The 16,925-nt window shown below is 43.2% G+C and overlaps 1 long non-coding RNA gene across 2 annotated transcripts; it reads right to left on the minus strand.

The window, feature by feature from the left end:
• Positions 1 to 1,136: 1,136 nt before the first annotated feature.
• LOC310754133 lies at positions 1,137 to 16,522 on the minus strand. Of its 2 annotated transcripts, none has more exons than XR_014543643.1 (5): positions 16,398 to 16,522; positions 11,826 to 11,939; positions 11,251 to 11,306; positions 8,870 to 8,965; positions 1,137 to 1,258 (listed from the first exon to the last, which is right to left on the minus strand). It is a non-coding gene; the product is annotated as an uncharacterized lncRNA (long non-coding RNA). The 2 variants fall into 2 exon arrangements; XR_014543644.1 differs by lacking the exon at positions 1,137 to 1,258 and adding an exon at positions 4,341 to 6,926.
• Positions 16,523 to 16,925: the final 403 nt, after the last annotated feature.

A 16,925-nucleotide genomic window follows, 5' to 3' on the forward strand; every position in this document is an offset into this window, starting at 1 on the left:
TGAGTTGTCTGATACAAGGGGCAGTGCAAAAGAACATGCACATCTGATTCTACAGTAGTTCATAAGAGTTCCGTTCCTATTAGATTATGAAATGCAGAAGAATTAGGACAGATGCTTTAAAAAAATGTATACTGTGAAGTGTGATGAAGAGCCATATGGTAGTGGTGGAGCACATGCTTTTGCATGCAGATGATCTTGGATTCACTACCCAGCATCTCCAGCTAAGGCTGGGAAAGATCCTGCCTGAAATCTGGGATAACCAGAGCCAGTCAGTGTAAACAGTGTAAATACTAGGTGGGCCAACAGTCTGCACTGCTATATGGCAGGTTCCTGTGTATCTTCCGCATAGGATGCTTGGAAATCCAATGCAAGACACATGAAACTTGGATAGAAGTTAAACAAACAAATATAAGACAACATGGATCCTAAAAGCTTCCTTTTGAAAATTGGTTTATTATTATTGTTATTGTTTGTATTAAACTTCCTTCCTCCCCTTCCTCTCACTAAACTTTTTCTTGTGCTCAAATAGCAAGATTTCTCAAAGCAGCATTCATTTTCTTGCTGCTCTCATGCTGTTCATTTACAATCACTCTGCAATAGTAGTCCAAATTACAGGCTTACCTTGCCTCTCTCTTACGCAACGTAGAAGTTGGTCATCAAAACCGATTAGAGTCTATCATGGGCAATGAGTGGCTGAGAAAGTGAGTAGCAAGGAGTCGGTTTGAAGGGGAGGGGAGCAACACATATCCAAACAATGAACATTCAAGGAGATGAGGTAAAGTCACACTTGCTGGAGTGTAGCAGGTTTCGTGGGAAAAGAAAAGAGACTGGTCTGCCCAAAGAAGGACGAATATAAAGTGGTGTGATTGCAAAATGCAGCTGATTGTGCAAATGTAATATTTGGGGAATTAAAAATAATCACTACCCCCTCTGCGTTGCAAAAAAAAAAAATCCCTTTAATTTATTTCAACACAGTCACTAATGTATCATACACACAAAATCCAGAACTGAAAGAGAGGACTCAGATTTGCATGTCATTTGCATATGCATATTTATATGTATAGCTGCAAATTTAGAAACATTTCCTGTAATTGTAATATAATACATGGAGTACAGCGAAAAAGAGAACGCATAATCTGTGGAGCTGGTGACTCTCATTACCAGTCTCTCTAGGCCAAAGGATGTAAGTCTGCATCACTTCTCTGGCTCAGAGGACACCCCTCACAGGCAGCACTGCATAGTTTTGAGCCACCACCATCTGCAGAAAAAATTACAATACGTAGAAGTCATGTTTGTTTTGGTTTGCTTGGAATGCAGTGCTACCTTCTATGTCCTTATACTTATTTGCGTAATATAATGCGAAGAGCAATGCATTGTTCCATCTCAGCATATCAAGTGCCTCCAGGAAAGTTATTGTGAAGCTGGTGCTTCTTGAGGTCCCAGTTACACTAGTTCTTGATAACAAAATGAACCTGTCCCACTCTCCTATCTTCTTCATGGAGGAGAGGGCTATCAATAACTCAGTGACTAAGCTCTGTCTCCACAGTTGGAGGCAGCAATGCTTCTGAATACCAGTTGCTGGAAACCACAGGAGGGGAGAGCACTCTTCTGCTGGGGTCTTGCTTGTAGGTTTCCCATAGGCATTTGTTTGTTTACTGTGAGAACAGGATGCTGGACTAGATGGGCCACTGGTATCATCCAACAGGCTCTTCTTATGTTCTTAAGTTAGTTTTTCTTACTGCTTGCTTTGTCAATCATTATATTAAGATGTATGGCCACATTTCCATTTTTTCCATTTCTGAAGGTAGTGAATTTGTGTAATGTTTCCTGTGACCTCAATGGCATTTTTTTCTCCCACTGAAAACTGAACCTCATAGAAATTTGGTGCCATAAAAGTTCTCTCTTTCTCTTCCCACTTTTTACTGTATGAGGTGGAGGAGAGGGAATATGCCTCCTTAAATATCTGCTCTCCTGCAGCTCAGCTGAGATTTCTGTACTAGTTGACAGACAGTTTTTCTATTAACTTTAGGGGTTTCCTCCCCCCAGAGATGACATCTCTTGTAGAAAGAAAGAAAATTAAATTTATTATTAGAGGGCAGAAGATTGTCTTTTAAAGCCAAAGATGAATGTACTGATAAGCTTCTGAATTAACCTGGAGTGTGATGTTCTAAGTTGTGTTCCACGTTAAAGGTTCACTGACACAGATGTCTGAAGTGACCTTGTCCTAGATGGAGAAGGATTTATAATGTTGGAGGCTGCTAAAAGTCAACCAAGTCCAGGGGGGAGCCTGGTTTCATGATTACACTGGGAAGCTGGAACTCTGTTGCAGGAATGTCAAACTTCTTTCAGCTCAATGACCACATTCTTTTCCAAGGGCCACATAGCAGTAATGGACAGAGCCAGAGGCAAAACTAAGCACAGCAATGCAGGGGCTTGGACTAGATGACCATCTGGTTTCTTTCAGTATTATCAGAGTCCAAGGACACATTCCAGCCAAGTATCAGGGACTGGTTGGACACAGAGGAATGGTGGGAGGAACCAGTTGGTGAATCACTAAGAGAAGAAGGCTCAGAGCCCAGGGATTGGTGGTGGGAAAATAAAGAGTGGTCAAAGGGAGAAGAGGAGGTGTTGTAAGCTGAAGGGGTAACAGGGCTTAGTGAGCTGGGAGAGTCTATGGCAGAGAGAAGTCAAGAATCAGGAGCAGAAGATGAAGCAGGGGAGAAGAGAGGTAAAGAGGCAAAGATGAGTCAGACTGGTGAACAGCCACAGATCTCTCCCCCTTCTGCTGTGACAAGCTGCTCCTGACATCTCCCAGAACCAGAAGAGGGCTGAAACAGACAGAGCAGTGACAGGCTGCATGCAGGCACAGCCTCCAATTGCTTGGGGAAAGCCTTGGAGAGGAGGGGACTTAGAGGGTGGTGGGAAGGCGGGACTTTCAGTCCAGGCAACTGATTTCATGGATGAAGGCCACTGGGAATGAACTGCACATATGAGGCAGATGCTGGTTCTTGAGCTTCTGCTTTTCAAGGTGGGGACCTCACCTTGCCTCATCCATGGCTTAGGCATGGCTAATGGTCAAAGATTATGGGAATTGTAATCCAACAATATTTGGAAAGCACTATATTGGTTATTCCATCTATACACCATATTGACCGAAGCCCAGTCCCAGATCCTGCAAAGACACTAGCAATGGTGAACATTTTTTTTTTTAAATACCTTTTGGAACTCAGATGGCTGTAATATACCGGTAATGGTTTAAAATTTGTGGCACTAGATTTTTTTTTTTTTTGAAATGCAGACATCTGCCCCCAATGAAATAAAAGAAATGCTGACTCCAACATCTGATACTGTTTTGTCACAGCAAGATCAGTCACTGTGCTAGGGCAGGGGAGAGAGCTTTGCATAAAATAAGAGCAGCCAAAAGGTGTAAGTTGATATATTATGAGAGGCATTTCTGCCTCATTAAATGTAGCCACAATTCAGCCCAGTGTTCATACACAAGCCAGTGATAAGAAAAATGCATATAATCAATCAGGTTAGATAGGGGAAGACAGACTCGATTAAGGAGAGTTCCTTTTTTAAAAAAAGAAGAAGAGGTAAGCCAGTAAAAGCATTCTGCCTTTGGAATACTTGTTCATGGCTGATTTGATTACTGCTTCAAATCAGAAATGCCAGATCACTTATTTATTTACTAAGAGTATTTCAGGAGGAGCACAACGCCATCTAGGGAAGGCAATTGACCAATTTCTCAGACATGGAGGCTACTCATCCACAGTGCCTCTGTCTTGCCAGGATTCAGGTTCAACTTGTTCTTTCTCTTCCATTTCCTCATTCCAGGCAATTGCCCAATGACTGCACAGACTCTCCTGATTCAGGCGTCAAGGAGAAACAACACTGAGTGTCATCAGCATACTGATGGCACTTCACCCCCCAAAGTCCTATTGACCACTCCCAATAGCTTCATGCTGATATGAAAGAGTACTGGAGATAAGATAGCCCCGGTGGCACCCCATAGCATGGCCACAAGGGGGCCAAAAGGCACTCTCCAAATGCTACTCTCTGGACTCAGTCGTGAAGGTAGGATTGATACCACTGCAATGCAATTCCCACTCCCCAGAGCCAGTCCAGGAGGATACCATGGTCAATGGTATCAAAAATCAACGAGAGATCAAGAAGCAGGAGCAAGGTCACACCTCTCCTTTCCTGCTCTCTTGAAGCCATCAAGAAGGATTGCTAAAGAAAATATATTTCAGAGAATAAGAATAAAAGTATATAAGAGTGCACTGTTGGGTCAGACTAAAGGCTATTAGGCCCACCATTGTGTTTCTCAGAGGAACCAGCCAGTAGTCTCTGGAAAAGCTCACAAGCAATACATTTTATTTTATTTTTTAAAAATGCATTTATATCCCAACTTTTTCCTCTAATGATCTCAGGGTAGCATACATGGTTCCTTGTCTACTCATTTGATCACAACAACCTATAATGTAGGTTAGGTTGAGAGACTTTGACTGGCCCAAGGTCACTCAGTGGAGATTTGAACCCTGATCTCCCAGGTATTAGTCTAATGCTTTAACCACTGCACCACACTGGCAGTGGCCATCTCCTGTTGCCACACGTCCTGGAGGTTACATATAGCCATCAGGTTTAGTAGCAATTAATTTGAATTCTCTTTTAATTTACGGGCCATCACTGTATCTTGTGGTAACAAATTCCATCACCAAATGCCCCTGTAGGCATTTTAATACTGAATATATATTATTGCTCTTCAAATGCTTAGGGTTTTCTTTAGATGGAAAATGAAATCAGGGAGGTATTCAAATGATACAATGCTGCGCTCAGGAATGACATCAGTTGCATTCACATGGTTTGGGTAAGTGCACATGCTAAATACTAAAAGGAAAAATCTATCTATCTGTCTGTCTAACAGCTGGAACCTAGAAGAATTGGTCATGGAACTAATTGGGGGGAAGTTGACCCTGGAGAGAAGATGACCCTAAGTGGATCCCCTCAACAATGTAATCTTAAACAGTAGGCTGTTTCAAAATAACTCATACTCATAGAAGACCCATTGAAATCAATGCACATGAGCAAATGAAGTCTACTCACTCACCTAGATGAGATTCATAAGTGCTCCACTCCAAATGTACCTAGGATATTTTATTTTGCTAAAATAGAGAGGCTATAATTTTACCAATTTTGCAGCACTTACAGAACACCTGGTCACTTGGCAGCCTTTTTCGAACAGTTCAGAACTAAGAATACCAAGCCTCACCCAAAGCAGGTGTTGTATATTTTATTAACTCTGTGTTCTGCATGCAACATTCATGCAAGCTCCAATGACGTGTCACTAAAATGCCCTTCTTCAAGTTTAAAGAGATGGCCTGCTGCAGAGATTTATCATTTAGACGCCCCGCCCCCCCCCCCCCCCGCTTCTGGCAGAGCTTTTCTCCTTCATGATCAAGTTGCTCATCACAAATAAGAATTGCCCTAATTGCTGTAGCCTGTAAAATGCCAAACTATTGGTTCTAGGGAATAATTCAAGACTCGGGGGGGGGGAGGAATTGATATTTTTTCCCTGTCTTATTGGCTTTCTCCCCTCCGACTTAGTATCAGGCCTTTGAGAATAACACAATTTCATAGAATGATACAGTTGGAAAGGACCCCAAGGGCCCAACGTCCTGGGGTGCAGGAATCTCAATGAAGACATCCACGACAGATGACCATTCAACCTCTGCTGAAGAACCCCCAATGAAGAACCTCTCATGGGAGTCCATGCCACTGCCAAACAGCTTCTTCCTGATGTTTCGTTGGAATCCCCTTTCTTGTAACTTGAAGCCATTATTATGAGTCCTACCCTTCAGAGCAGGAGAAAACAAGCTTGTTCCCTCTTCCATGTGAAGATGGCAATCATGTCTCCTCTCAGCCTCCTCTTTCCCAGACTCATACCCAGTTTCCTCAGCCATTCCTCAGAAGGCTTCATTTAAATTAGGGTGTTACAGGATTTTATTGTTCTAGTAGGATTCTGCTTTGGACCATTAAGGTATTGTTCATTGTTAACGTTAATGCTCTCTGGGGTTGTTGGGGGGTTTTTTTTGGGGGGGGACACGATGACACACCATATTTCTCATATTTATAGTGCTCTCAAAAAAGAATGTTTATGAGGTTTGTTGGGTCTGAAAGAACTGCTCTCCCAGCACCTGGAATTCCATTCTCTTTTCTCTCTCCCTGTCAGTAAAGCTTTCTTGGTTTGGGGTCATCTTCCTGTCTGAAATTGCCACAGCTTGCTTTTTTGCCCTGCCTAAGGTTTTTCTTTTCTTTTCTTCATGCCAAACCTTGATATAAAAAAGTTAGGCATTTGCTTTTTGTTTGCTTTTCTACATTACAGTTGTGATTTCTGGGGTAAGGTGGGGTAATCACACAGGTAACCCAAACTCCTTTTCTGCTGACAAGCTGATATGTGCCAATTGAAATCCCAGAAGAATGAAATAAGACCCTATAAATTTCCCCTAAAAGATTTACTGCATAGCAAACTCAGTTTTCCAGTATTAATCTGGCAAGGCTCCAAGTAGGCTCTAGTGAAATGCTGGACCCATTCTTTTTGCTTAGCTTCAAGCAGAGAGAGAGAGAGACTCAGCCTTTTTCATCCTTGTTGTTTTCTAAAAGACCAATATGTGACTGCCCATTTATTAATATTCTCTCCTGATAGTTTGCAAACCAAGATAAAAACATTACACTTTTCAATCATATACAATATGTGCTTCATACAATATGTGCTTTTATGCTATCTGAGTAACAGCAGTATTAACCACTTGACATAACCAGTTAAAAAAAAAGAGAGAGGAAAGGAACATCTCTGTGTGCTTTTTCATGGCTTTGGGATTCCTCCAAAGGCATCAACAGTTTGATAATGTAATCATGAAATATGCCTGCGAATGACACAAAACAATTTAGCATGTCTGAAAAAGGAAAGAGGACAGTGTAATACATTATTTTATAAAGAATAACATGATAGATCTGCAGGTGAAAAGGCCATTGAGACATTAACACCAGGGAGCAATTTAGCAGTTCTGTTATCGGTACCTTGTTGCCCAAACAGGAAAAGCAAATTAGAATCTGCTGCAGAAGTGTTTTATAAAAAGGATTTTCCATAATTTTGATTAACCCCAAAGCAGTAATAATAAGTTGCAAGGGAGAGCTCTTTTTCAGTTTTATAAATATTTTATCAGTTAATTGACTAATGCAATTAATTAACTAACTAGTCAGTCATTCAGTCAGGTGTTTTTGGTCAGCTGTTCAATAAGACAAAATACAACAAAGTGTAAAAAAAAAACAGACTCAAGAAAACTCTTCTTTCTTTCTTTCTTTCTTTCTAGCTAAGAACTAACAATCCTAGCAGACCTAAGGCAAAGCATGGCAGATTTCAGAGATTTGACCACCTGCTCAGAAATAATGCAGTGGTTCCTCTCAAGGAAAATACTGAAGATCAGCTGAGAAACTGGCTCATAATGTGCTAAATTATGCATTCTCTAACCTCCTGATTAAAGGCAGAAAGTACAATAAAAGAACACTTCAGAGACTTATTTGACCTTTGAGTCTTTGCATGGACAGCCTCTTTCTATAAAGGGTATTCTAGAAAAATTATAAAGGCAAAACATTAAAATAAACCAATAAAATGGGTCTTATTTGTACAGTTATTGCTAGAAGAAATATTTTAAATGTAAGTATCCCCCCTGCCCCAAAAAAAGAGGCTGATATCCTGAGATACCAAAGAGGTTGAAGAGGCAGAGGAGCAAATTTGGAGCCACAAAAGCAAAACAGGGCTGGATGATGCTATTCTGATTTCACGTTATTTTGGTACATTTTGCACATAATTCGATTACATTCCATTTCTGCATTAATCTGCATTAGAAAATTTCTCCCAGACTATGTATTTAAATGCATAGGGTTGTAGCCAACACAGCATGGGAACTGTTCTGCTCACAGAATAGGAATATCCCTTGTGTCCCCAGGTGCCATGACTTGCGTCCCGGCAATAGGGATTATATGACCACGCAACCTTCTTTTGGTGCAAATTAGGCTACAGTGTCATTGATTACATATATGTCTTTGGATTAGGTATTGGGCATAACTTGTATCAACCAGCCCATCTGCTGGTTGATTCTCCCAGGGGTTAAATTCAATGGTTAGGGAGACCTATGACATACATCAAAGAAGAACTCCACACAGAGATTGCCTAAAAGGAGAGCTATGGCCCCAGACCCCAACTGGATGTCCAAACAGGAGCATCTCTTAAAGGATTCCTTTAATGGGATACCTTGTTTCCTTAAAGGGACAGGCAAAGGCTTGCAACCTCCCCTCCGATTAAGACTAAGGCCTGTACAGTTCACACTTGAGTATACAGTGGTACCTCGGTTTAAGAACAGCCCTGATTACAAACAACTTGGTTTATGAACTCTACAAAACTGGAAGTGCAAACTCCTGGTTTGCAAACTTTACCTCGGTCTAAGAATGGAAGCCGAACAGTGGAAGAGCACCAGTGGCAGGAGGCCTCATTAGGGAAAGTGCACCTCGGTTTAAGAACGGTTTTGGTTGAAGAATGGACTTCCGGAACGGATTAAGTTCATAAACCGAGGTACCACTGTACTTCAAATAGTCTATTTAAGGATATTCAATGGCTCACTCCATGTATGAAGAAAGGCATTGTTCAGAGCTTGACAACGTCATTAGCTAGCAGAAACCTTGTGACATGACTCATTTTCTCCATCAAGAATGAATTCATATTGATCCAAGGGGGGGGGGGATAATAAAATCAGCATAAACTGCTGTGTTAAAACAATAAAAGATGGGAAAGTGCTGATTTAGTACTTACGTGACAGGCAATAATCTGCACAAAATCTGCAAGAACAACCAAACCAGCAAGCTATTTTTGAACAAACAGGACTGTGTGCTTGATGAACCACAGGAACTGCAGAGATTAGAGTTCAAATCAAAGGCAGGCAAAAATATAGTAAAGAAAAATAAAACAAATGCGAATTCCATCAAACATTTATATTTTGTGATTAGTGTTCACAGCAATCCATATATATTTGTTTATGTTGCAATCTTTACAACTATCCCATAGGGTAGGTCACAATCATTTTAGCTATGCTGCAGGAGTGGTAGAATTGAGGGTAAGCAAGGGTAATTTGCTTTATCCAGTTTTGTAAATTCAATCCTGGCGAGAGGTTTAATTAAAAATAAGGACCTCCTCAGCTTCTTAGCTATTGTGCTACACCATTCCAGACCAGTGTTCACTTGTCATTCAAATGTTTCTCGCACTAGACTCAAAGTACCACAAAGCTTGGCCAACAAGCTCCAGTGATATTCAGAATTCAGCAACTAGAAGAAGAAGAAGAAGAAGAGTTTGGATTTGATATCCCGCCTTTCACTCCCCTTCAGGAGTCTCAAAGCGGCTAACATTCTCCTTTCCCTTCCTCCCCCACAACAAACACTCTGTGAGGTGAGTGGGGCTGAGAGACTTCAAAGAAGTGTGACTGGCCCAAAGTCACCCAGTAGCTGCATGTGGAGGAGCGGAGACGCGAACCTGGTTCCCCAGATTGCGAGACTACCGCTCTTAACCACTACACCACACTGGCTCTCAAGTGTGGCCGTCAGTGGGCTCAGGATTTATACTTCAGTTCTTTTAAACCAGGTAATCAAGCAATTTGGTGTGGATAGTGTTCAGAACCTGTATCAACCTTTCATTATCTCACTTATTCTCACAACAGCTCTGTATGATAATTTTTGATCTGTTAAGGTACAGGGGAAATGCGATCACCAGGCTTCTCAATTCCTAGAAGTCCCTTTTGTTGTTGCTCTCAGCGTTGGATTTTCATCAACACTCAGGTCACAGAACATAGGAATGTGCTAAATACAGGATCACATATAGCTCTGGGTGAGCAACTTCCTCCAACAAATGCTGAGAGCAGATAGAACCCCAGACAAGCTATACCAGGATTAACTCTTTGTTGCCAAATTAAGATTCTTAAATGAACATCACTTTACCTTGAAGATGGACACTTGGCCTTTTTTCCAGAGTCTCCCACCTGGTGTGCTTCCACCTGTGGTGCTGGATCAATGAGGTCCTATTAAAACATTTGGTTACTCAGGTTCAGGGCAATGTACCCATGAAGGTCTGAGCTGTGACCCATCAAGTTTGGGAATTTTCTGTGTGAGCTCATTTCCATCAGCTTCAGCCTCTCTGGTTATGTCTATTAGTGTCCTGCCCTCTTACACACTTTCCGGGTAGCAACTGGTGCCAGTTGCTGGGTATCACAAATGAAGAGAGTGCTGTTGGGCTCAGGTCCTGCTTTCACACTTCCCATTGGCATTTGTTTGTTGCCTGTGAGAATAGGATGCTGGACTAGATGGGCCATTGACCCGATCCAGCAGGCTCTTCTTATGTTCTTGTTGTTGTTGTTTAGTCATTTAGTCGTGTCCGACTCTTCGTGACCCCCTGGACCAGAGCACGCCAGGCACTTCTGTCTTCCACTGCCTCCCGCAGTTTGGTCAAACTCATGCTGGTAGCTTCGAGAACACTGTCCCACCATCTCGTCCTCTGCCGTCCCCTTCTCCTTGTGCCCTCCATCTTCCCCCCACATTTCCAAGTCCCTTTTCCACACCAGAACAGCGGTGAAGATAACAGCATCTTTTCCAGGGAGTCTTCCCTTCTCATGAGGTGGCCAAAATTGGAGCCTCAGCTTCAGGGTCTGTCCTTCCAATGAGCACTCAGGGCTGATTTCCTTAAGAATGGATAGGTTTGTTCTTCTTGCAGTCCATGGGACTCTTAAGAGTCTCCTCCAGCACCATATTTCAAAATCTTATGTTATTAGGGATGGGGAAAAAAATCCTCTGCTAATTTCAAGATTGTTTAATGCATGAAAGGTGTCACATGCATGTGTAACTTGACTCACTTGAAGAATCACCTTCCTGGCTACCACTGCAAATCTTCCATCACCTAATCTGAGGTTGTATTGGATTCCATTTCAATTTTCTGTCTCACATGGGTCCTGGTGTACTCTGTGCTGCGCCATTTGCTGTTCTTGTTATGGGCAGATTCCATACTTTGATAGCTGAAAGATCATGGGAAAGGGTATTGCTTTCAGACACCCCCCCCCCCCCGCGCAGTAGCTAGGATGTGTTTTGAAATATTTGCACCACATTACAACCTTCTGCCTATTGCACAAGTTATTGGGTAATTGTGATACTTACATTTGTGAACCAATCTGCTGGATCCAAAGGTCTTTATATAGATGTCTTGGCCTTAACTGTAAAGGAAATAGAATTCTGAAGTGTTTGTTTATTTATTATAGCACATCACCCATCCATTATCGAGTTGTAACACCTGGGTGGTTGAGCTGACTTTTCAAGTCTTGGACTGCACTAGCAGGAAAATAGCTTCTGGGGAAAATAGTAAGGGAGCCTGAAGGAGGATTAAGTACTGTATAATGTAGCAAATGTCAAAAGATTCTAGGGGATTTATTACCTTACATCAATCGGCATTGTAACTATGAAATTGGAAAATGGGAGCAAATCCCTGGCCTTTTGTGTTAACAAAACTGACCCTTCACCTCCATTAAATGCACTGAGGAATAACACAGGAAACATTAACTAAAAACAACCCACCTCTCCTTTTGAAAGTTCACCCATTAACACAGGCTTAAATTGAGATTGACTTAGGGTATGTTCACATTAGCAGCTTGCAATGCTTCAACATTCCCCCCCCCCACTCACACACATTTCCAAGTCACTTTTCCACACCAGGACAGGGGCGAGGATAACAGCACCTGTCTGTACCTCTGCTGAAATCCAATTCAGCGACGTTTTCATCCACCTGTGGGCAAAAGCTGTCTGAACTGTTCACACCACTGTGTGGTTTCCATTTCTGAATCACATGGAAGCTGGTTTGAGAAAAAAGAGAATCAAGGAAGAATATTTCGTTAAAAGCTACAGGGTACAGATGGATTGCATGCCAACGCCCCATAACCCACAGTTCCCTAACGGATAATAAACACAAGGGCACAAGCATTTTGGTTTATGGGTTCAAATAGGCCACAACTTTATTGGTTACTTTATTGGTTATCTGAGTGAATGCAGCCTGCAGAATAACACAGGAGATCCAACCAGATCTGGCGAAAGGGCAAGAGAGGAGGGCCATCACCCAGCACCAGTGATGCAGCCAGGACAACAGGAGTCAGAGAAGAGAAGAGAAGAGAAAATTTATTACGGCCATAGGCCCATACAGGTAAAAACAACACCTAAATAACAGCTTGTGCCGTAGGGAAATAAAAACAATCGCTAAAACACCACTATAACAATAAAATACTATAAAATGGAAAGGCATACTACGCCTTAATTTGCTTGTAGTGCTCCTTGGCGTCGCTTTTGGGAAAGGACAGCAACTAGGAACCTAGCCACCTTCAGGGTCGTGTGGGTATCCTTGTCCTGCAAGATTTGGGCAAGGTGGAATTTTGGTGGGGTACCCTCTAGTTTCTGTATGATTGATCCCAACAAATTTGCCCGTGGCACATTGAACAAGGGGCAAGTGAACATAATGTGCTGGAGCGACTCCGGCGTCACCTTATCACATTCGCACACGGCGGGGGCTTGGCCCTTTGAGAACCTATGTCTCAGGACATTGGAGGGAAAAACATTAAACCTTGCTTTGGTGAAGGCCAGTCTATGGGCAACAGTCGAAAGGGTGGAAAGGTATGATGGAACGCAGTAAGTTAAAGTGATACCAATGTTCTGGGGCGAACAAACACCTCCCCCCAGCGTATAATTTCGCTGTAAATCGATGTCATCCAGTCTTTGGCGGATCAGTCTTTGAGCAGTGATTTGGTCTAGTTTTAGGGAATCTGAGGGAGAGATTCCATAACTCAGGAGTTTGGGATGAATTCTACTAGTCCAAAGGCTAGAGAATTCATCTCGCCATAAGCATTGGACAAGGTAATGGTTTGGTAATCTATGCCACAATGATAACCAGTAATTGAAGACTTGCTTCCACAGGCAAGTTTCTAAGGATGTGACCTTCAATTCTAGTCGCATGGCTGCGTTGCTTACGCACAGGGGGAGCATTTGGAGCCGACGTAGGAATTGGCTTTGCAGAGTCTCAAGGGGAGCAAGATCTGTCATCACGGCCCAGAGCGGGGCAGCATAAGCAAGCACGGCAACCACTTTTGCCTTGAACACCTTTAGGGCCGAGGGAACATGCAAAGCTCCGTCCGAAAAGAAGAATCGGAGGAGCGCATATGACAAGGTTTTGGCCTTATTAAGTAGGTGTTGAATTTGATCTTTCCACCCCAAATTGTATTGAAAAATAACTCCTAGGTATTGAAATTTTAGGACTTGCTCTATTTTTGCTCCACCAAGCTTCCATTTGTATAATCTCCGGCTTCTGGAGAAGATCAGAATCTTGGACTTGGCATGGTTGATGGTTAATTGATTGAGTTGACAATACGTGGCAAAGATCTTCAGAGCTCTGGTTAGTCCAACACGTGTATAAGATAGAATTACCGCGTCGTCCGCATATAAAAGGAGTGGGCAGCGGTAATCCGCTAGTCTAGGCGCGTGTGTACTTGGAGATGAGTTGACTAGGGGTGCTCGCATGTCGCTGATGAATAGGTTGAATAGGCAGGGAGCCAATATACATCCTTGGCGCACTCCCTTGTTTATTGGTATCGAATTTGTAAGGTCGCCCGCTGGAGTGAATCTCACTCTGGCAAGGGTACCTTCGTGGAGCTGGCTTATGAGCCATAAGAGTCTTCTATCAATGCCTTGTTTCGCAAGTTTCTCCCAAAGAATATTTCTAGGAACGCTGTCAAAGGCTGCCTTTAGATCTAAGAAGGCAGCACAGAGGTAGCCCCCGGGGGGGGGGGAGGAGTACTTCCGTGCCAGATGATAAAGAACTATCGCATGATCGGTTGTAGAGCGTTTAGTTCTGAACCCTGCTTGTTCATGGCCAATCTGGTTAGTCTCATCTACCCATCGCAATAATTTAGTCATCAAAAAGCTGGCATAAATTTTCCCTATGATCGAAAGGAGGCTGATGTTATGGTAGTTTTCCGGCTCCGTTGGAGAACCTTTTTTATGAATTGGTACAATAATGGCCTCCTTCCATATTTTGGGGATGAGACCGGAAGCGTTGATTGCATCGAAGGTTTTGGCCAAGATGCCGGCCCACCATTGTGGGTGTAATTTGATGGCTTCAGCAGGGATCAGGTCGGGCCCAGGGGCTTTGCCCGGTTTCAGCTGAGCTATTAACTTGGCTATTTCGTCAGGATCGGTGGGAGGCCAAATAGGTAGGTGGGTAAACAGGTGCATCAGATGGTCGGAGGGAGCATCTGCCTGTGAGAAGCATTTCTTCAGGAACCGTTCCCATGTCGGTGCAGAGATGACTGCCCTTGGAGAATTCCTCCCCCTTCTGTTAATCAAAGACCAGAATTCCCTGGATCTGTGTGGTTTTGAAGCAGTAATCAAGGCCTGCCAACGATTATGTTGCCACTCACGCTTGGCAATTTTCTGCGTGCGTTTGTAAACTTGCTTGGCTTGTGCATAGCTAGCTGGCAGAGTAGATGCATCGGAGGTCTTGTATGCATTATATATAGCACGGAGGCGCTGTCTTGCTTGTTTACACTGAGAATTATACCAGGGAGCACCGTAAGTATACTCGTTTCGATTTAAATTTTTGGGTGGTAACCTGAAGAAGGACGTAAGATCAGTCATATGATGGTAGAAGCGCTTCAATACTATGCTATGCTCGTCTGAGGCAGAGCCTATGTTGGGATGGGGCCCGAGGATTTCTTTTTGAAAGAATTCCAGGTACCTTTGAGCCTGTGTCTCCGACCATTTGATTCCTCTTACTTGGAAAGATCCGTTGGTTACCATCTGAGTCGCATGTCTATGAGCCTCCGGCTGCCAGTTCAGGGAAAGCTTAGCAACAAGAGGAAGGTGATCACTAAATTGTACATTCTCGATCTTAAAAGTGGAAATACACTTAAATAGATCCCTAGAGACCAACAGGTAATCGAGGACGCTGTTTGATTTAACGCTCAGGTGAGTGAAATCCCCTGGAATATCGGGGGGGCATGTGCCATTTAAGGGGACCAAATTCAAACGGATGGCCATTTGATAGAGGAGTACTCCAGCCTCATTTGCTCTGTGGTCCTTAGAAGTTCTCTTCATGATGTGTTCCAGGTCATAATTATCAAGGTTTGGGGTAACCCACCATTTGGCTTTGGTCAACGAGTCCCAATTTGCTGCCGTACGGGCGTTAAAATCGCCACCAATTATGGCCGGGGTGTTAGGAAACTTAACATAGCATGAGAGCAAATGCTCTTCTAGCGAGCCCCATTTAGAGCCCAGTTCAAGGGAAGAACCCCCAGGTGGCAAGTAAACATTTGTAACTAGGAGCGAGATCTTTTCCCCCGCAATCAGCCCGGTGAGGGCATAGGGAGGCAAGGCCTGTACTAGAGTAAATTTAGAATGTAGGTTGAGGGAGATGCCTATTATTAGGCCCCCTTTAGGGCGGCCTCCTTTCAGGGAGGGGCAGGCAGGGAGTTCTAGAAGCTCAAAGCCATTTAGAACAATTTTTTCTACTTCCCACGATTCTTGGAACAAGATGATATGAAACCGATTGATATACTCCAAGAATTCTGGCTCATGTTTTTTTCCCCTCCAGCCCGCAATGTTCCAGCTGAGGACTGATAGGGGGGAGTTCCTGTTGTGTTCAATTCGCTGTCATTTCAGGGAGAGAAGTGGGTCCTTTGGAGGCAGGGCAGACCCCACAAAAAAGTCGGTTATTTTACTTTGCATGGCAGGCACCTGCTGGGGGTACCTAATCTTGGAGTTGGTAGTGGGGTGTTCAGACTGGGACAACAGAGCGGGTCTCCCGCTGGCTAACCCAAGGGTGGCCACTTCAGTAGGAGACTCCACAGGATTTGCAGAGACTGCCCCACCGTGAGGTCTGAAGGTCGTCAATGAAACCATTTGATTTATATGTCCGGCCGGGTCTTCAGTCAAATCCGGATCATTTTTTGATGTAGGTGGAACGCTCCCCTGACCTGATGCTAGCGAAGGTACTGGGGGTGCTCGACGTACAGATACCGTTTGTATGTCGGGTCTGTGCCGCTCAGGAGAATATGAGGACTCCAATTCCGGCATTGATGGATTAGATGGTAAACAGAAGTCAGCTCTCCGGCCCCCGCCAGATCACTGCAGAGTCCTGGCTGCCTGGCTGCAATGCAGCCTACCAAAAAAGGTGAGTGGACTTGCGGCTAATGTAATGTGAAACTGCTGTTTTTATTTTATTCTTTTTAAATTTTATTTTAAATTTTAATTTTGGATTTAAATCCATTTACTTTGGATTTTCTCCTCCTTCCCCTCCTTCCTCCTTCTTTGCTTCTCTCGGTCTGTGCAGTTTTATTTTCCCATATGCCAAGAGATCAATCTCTAGAAAAACATGGCACAAGTTATTTTCTGACGGCATTGACCTTTGCTGTTGGACACACAATCCCAAAGTGGGTATGTGTGTATTTATGATTACCCACCGAATGCTGTAGCTGGAAACAGTCTATGGCAACATGTTTATTGTGAAGTGGATATCCCCTCCCCTGCTACCTTTTTGAATGATGCTATAGCAGCCAGAATATTTTTATGGGGCCTTGTATGAAGGCCATGCACTCCAGCCATCTCTGTTTACCAGGCACAGTGTCTATTTTTATTTTTATTTGTTTCCTGTTCTCAGTAAATCACTATCTTCATTTTAAACCTATTTTGAGATGCCTTGTTAAACCATTGTTAGTGTTCAAGACTCAGGACCTTCCTCTGTGTCACTGGTACAGAAATCTGTTGTAGGGGAGTAAATAAATATTTTGTCCCTAGCACAT

This window comes from Podarcis filfolensis (genome assembly GCF_964270895.1).
Source record: "Podarcis filfolensis genome assembly, chromosome: Z".
Lineage (NCBI taxonomy): Eukaryota > Metazoa > Chordata > Lepidosauria > Squamata > Lacertidae > Podarcis > Podarcis filfolensis.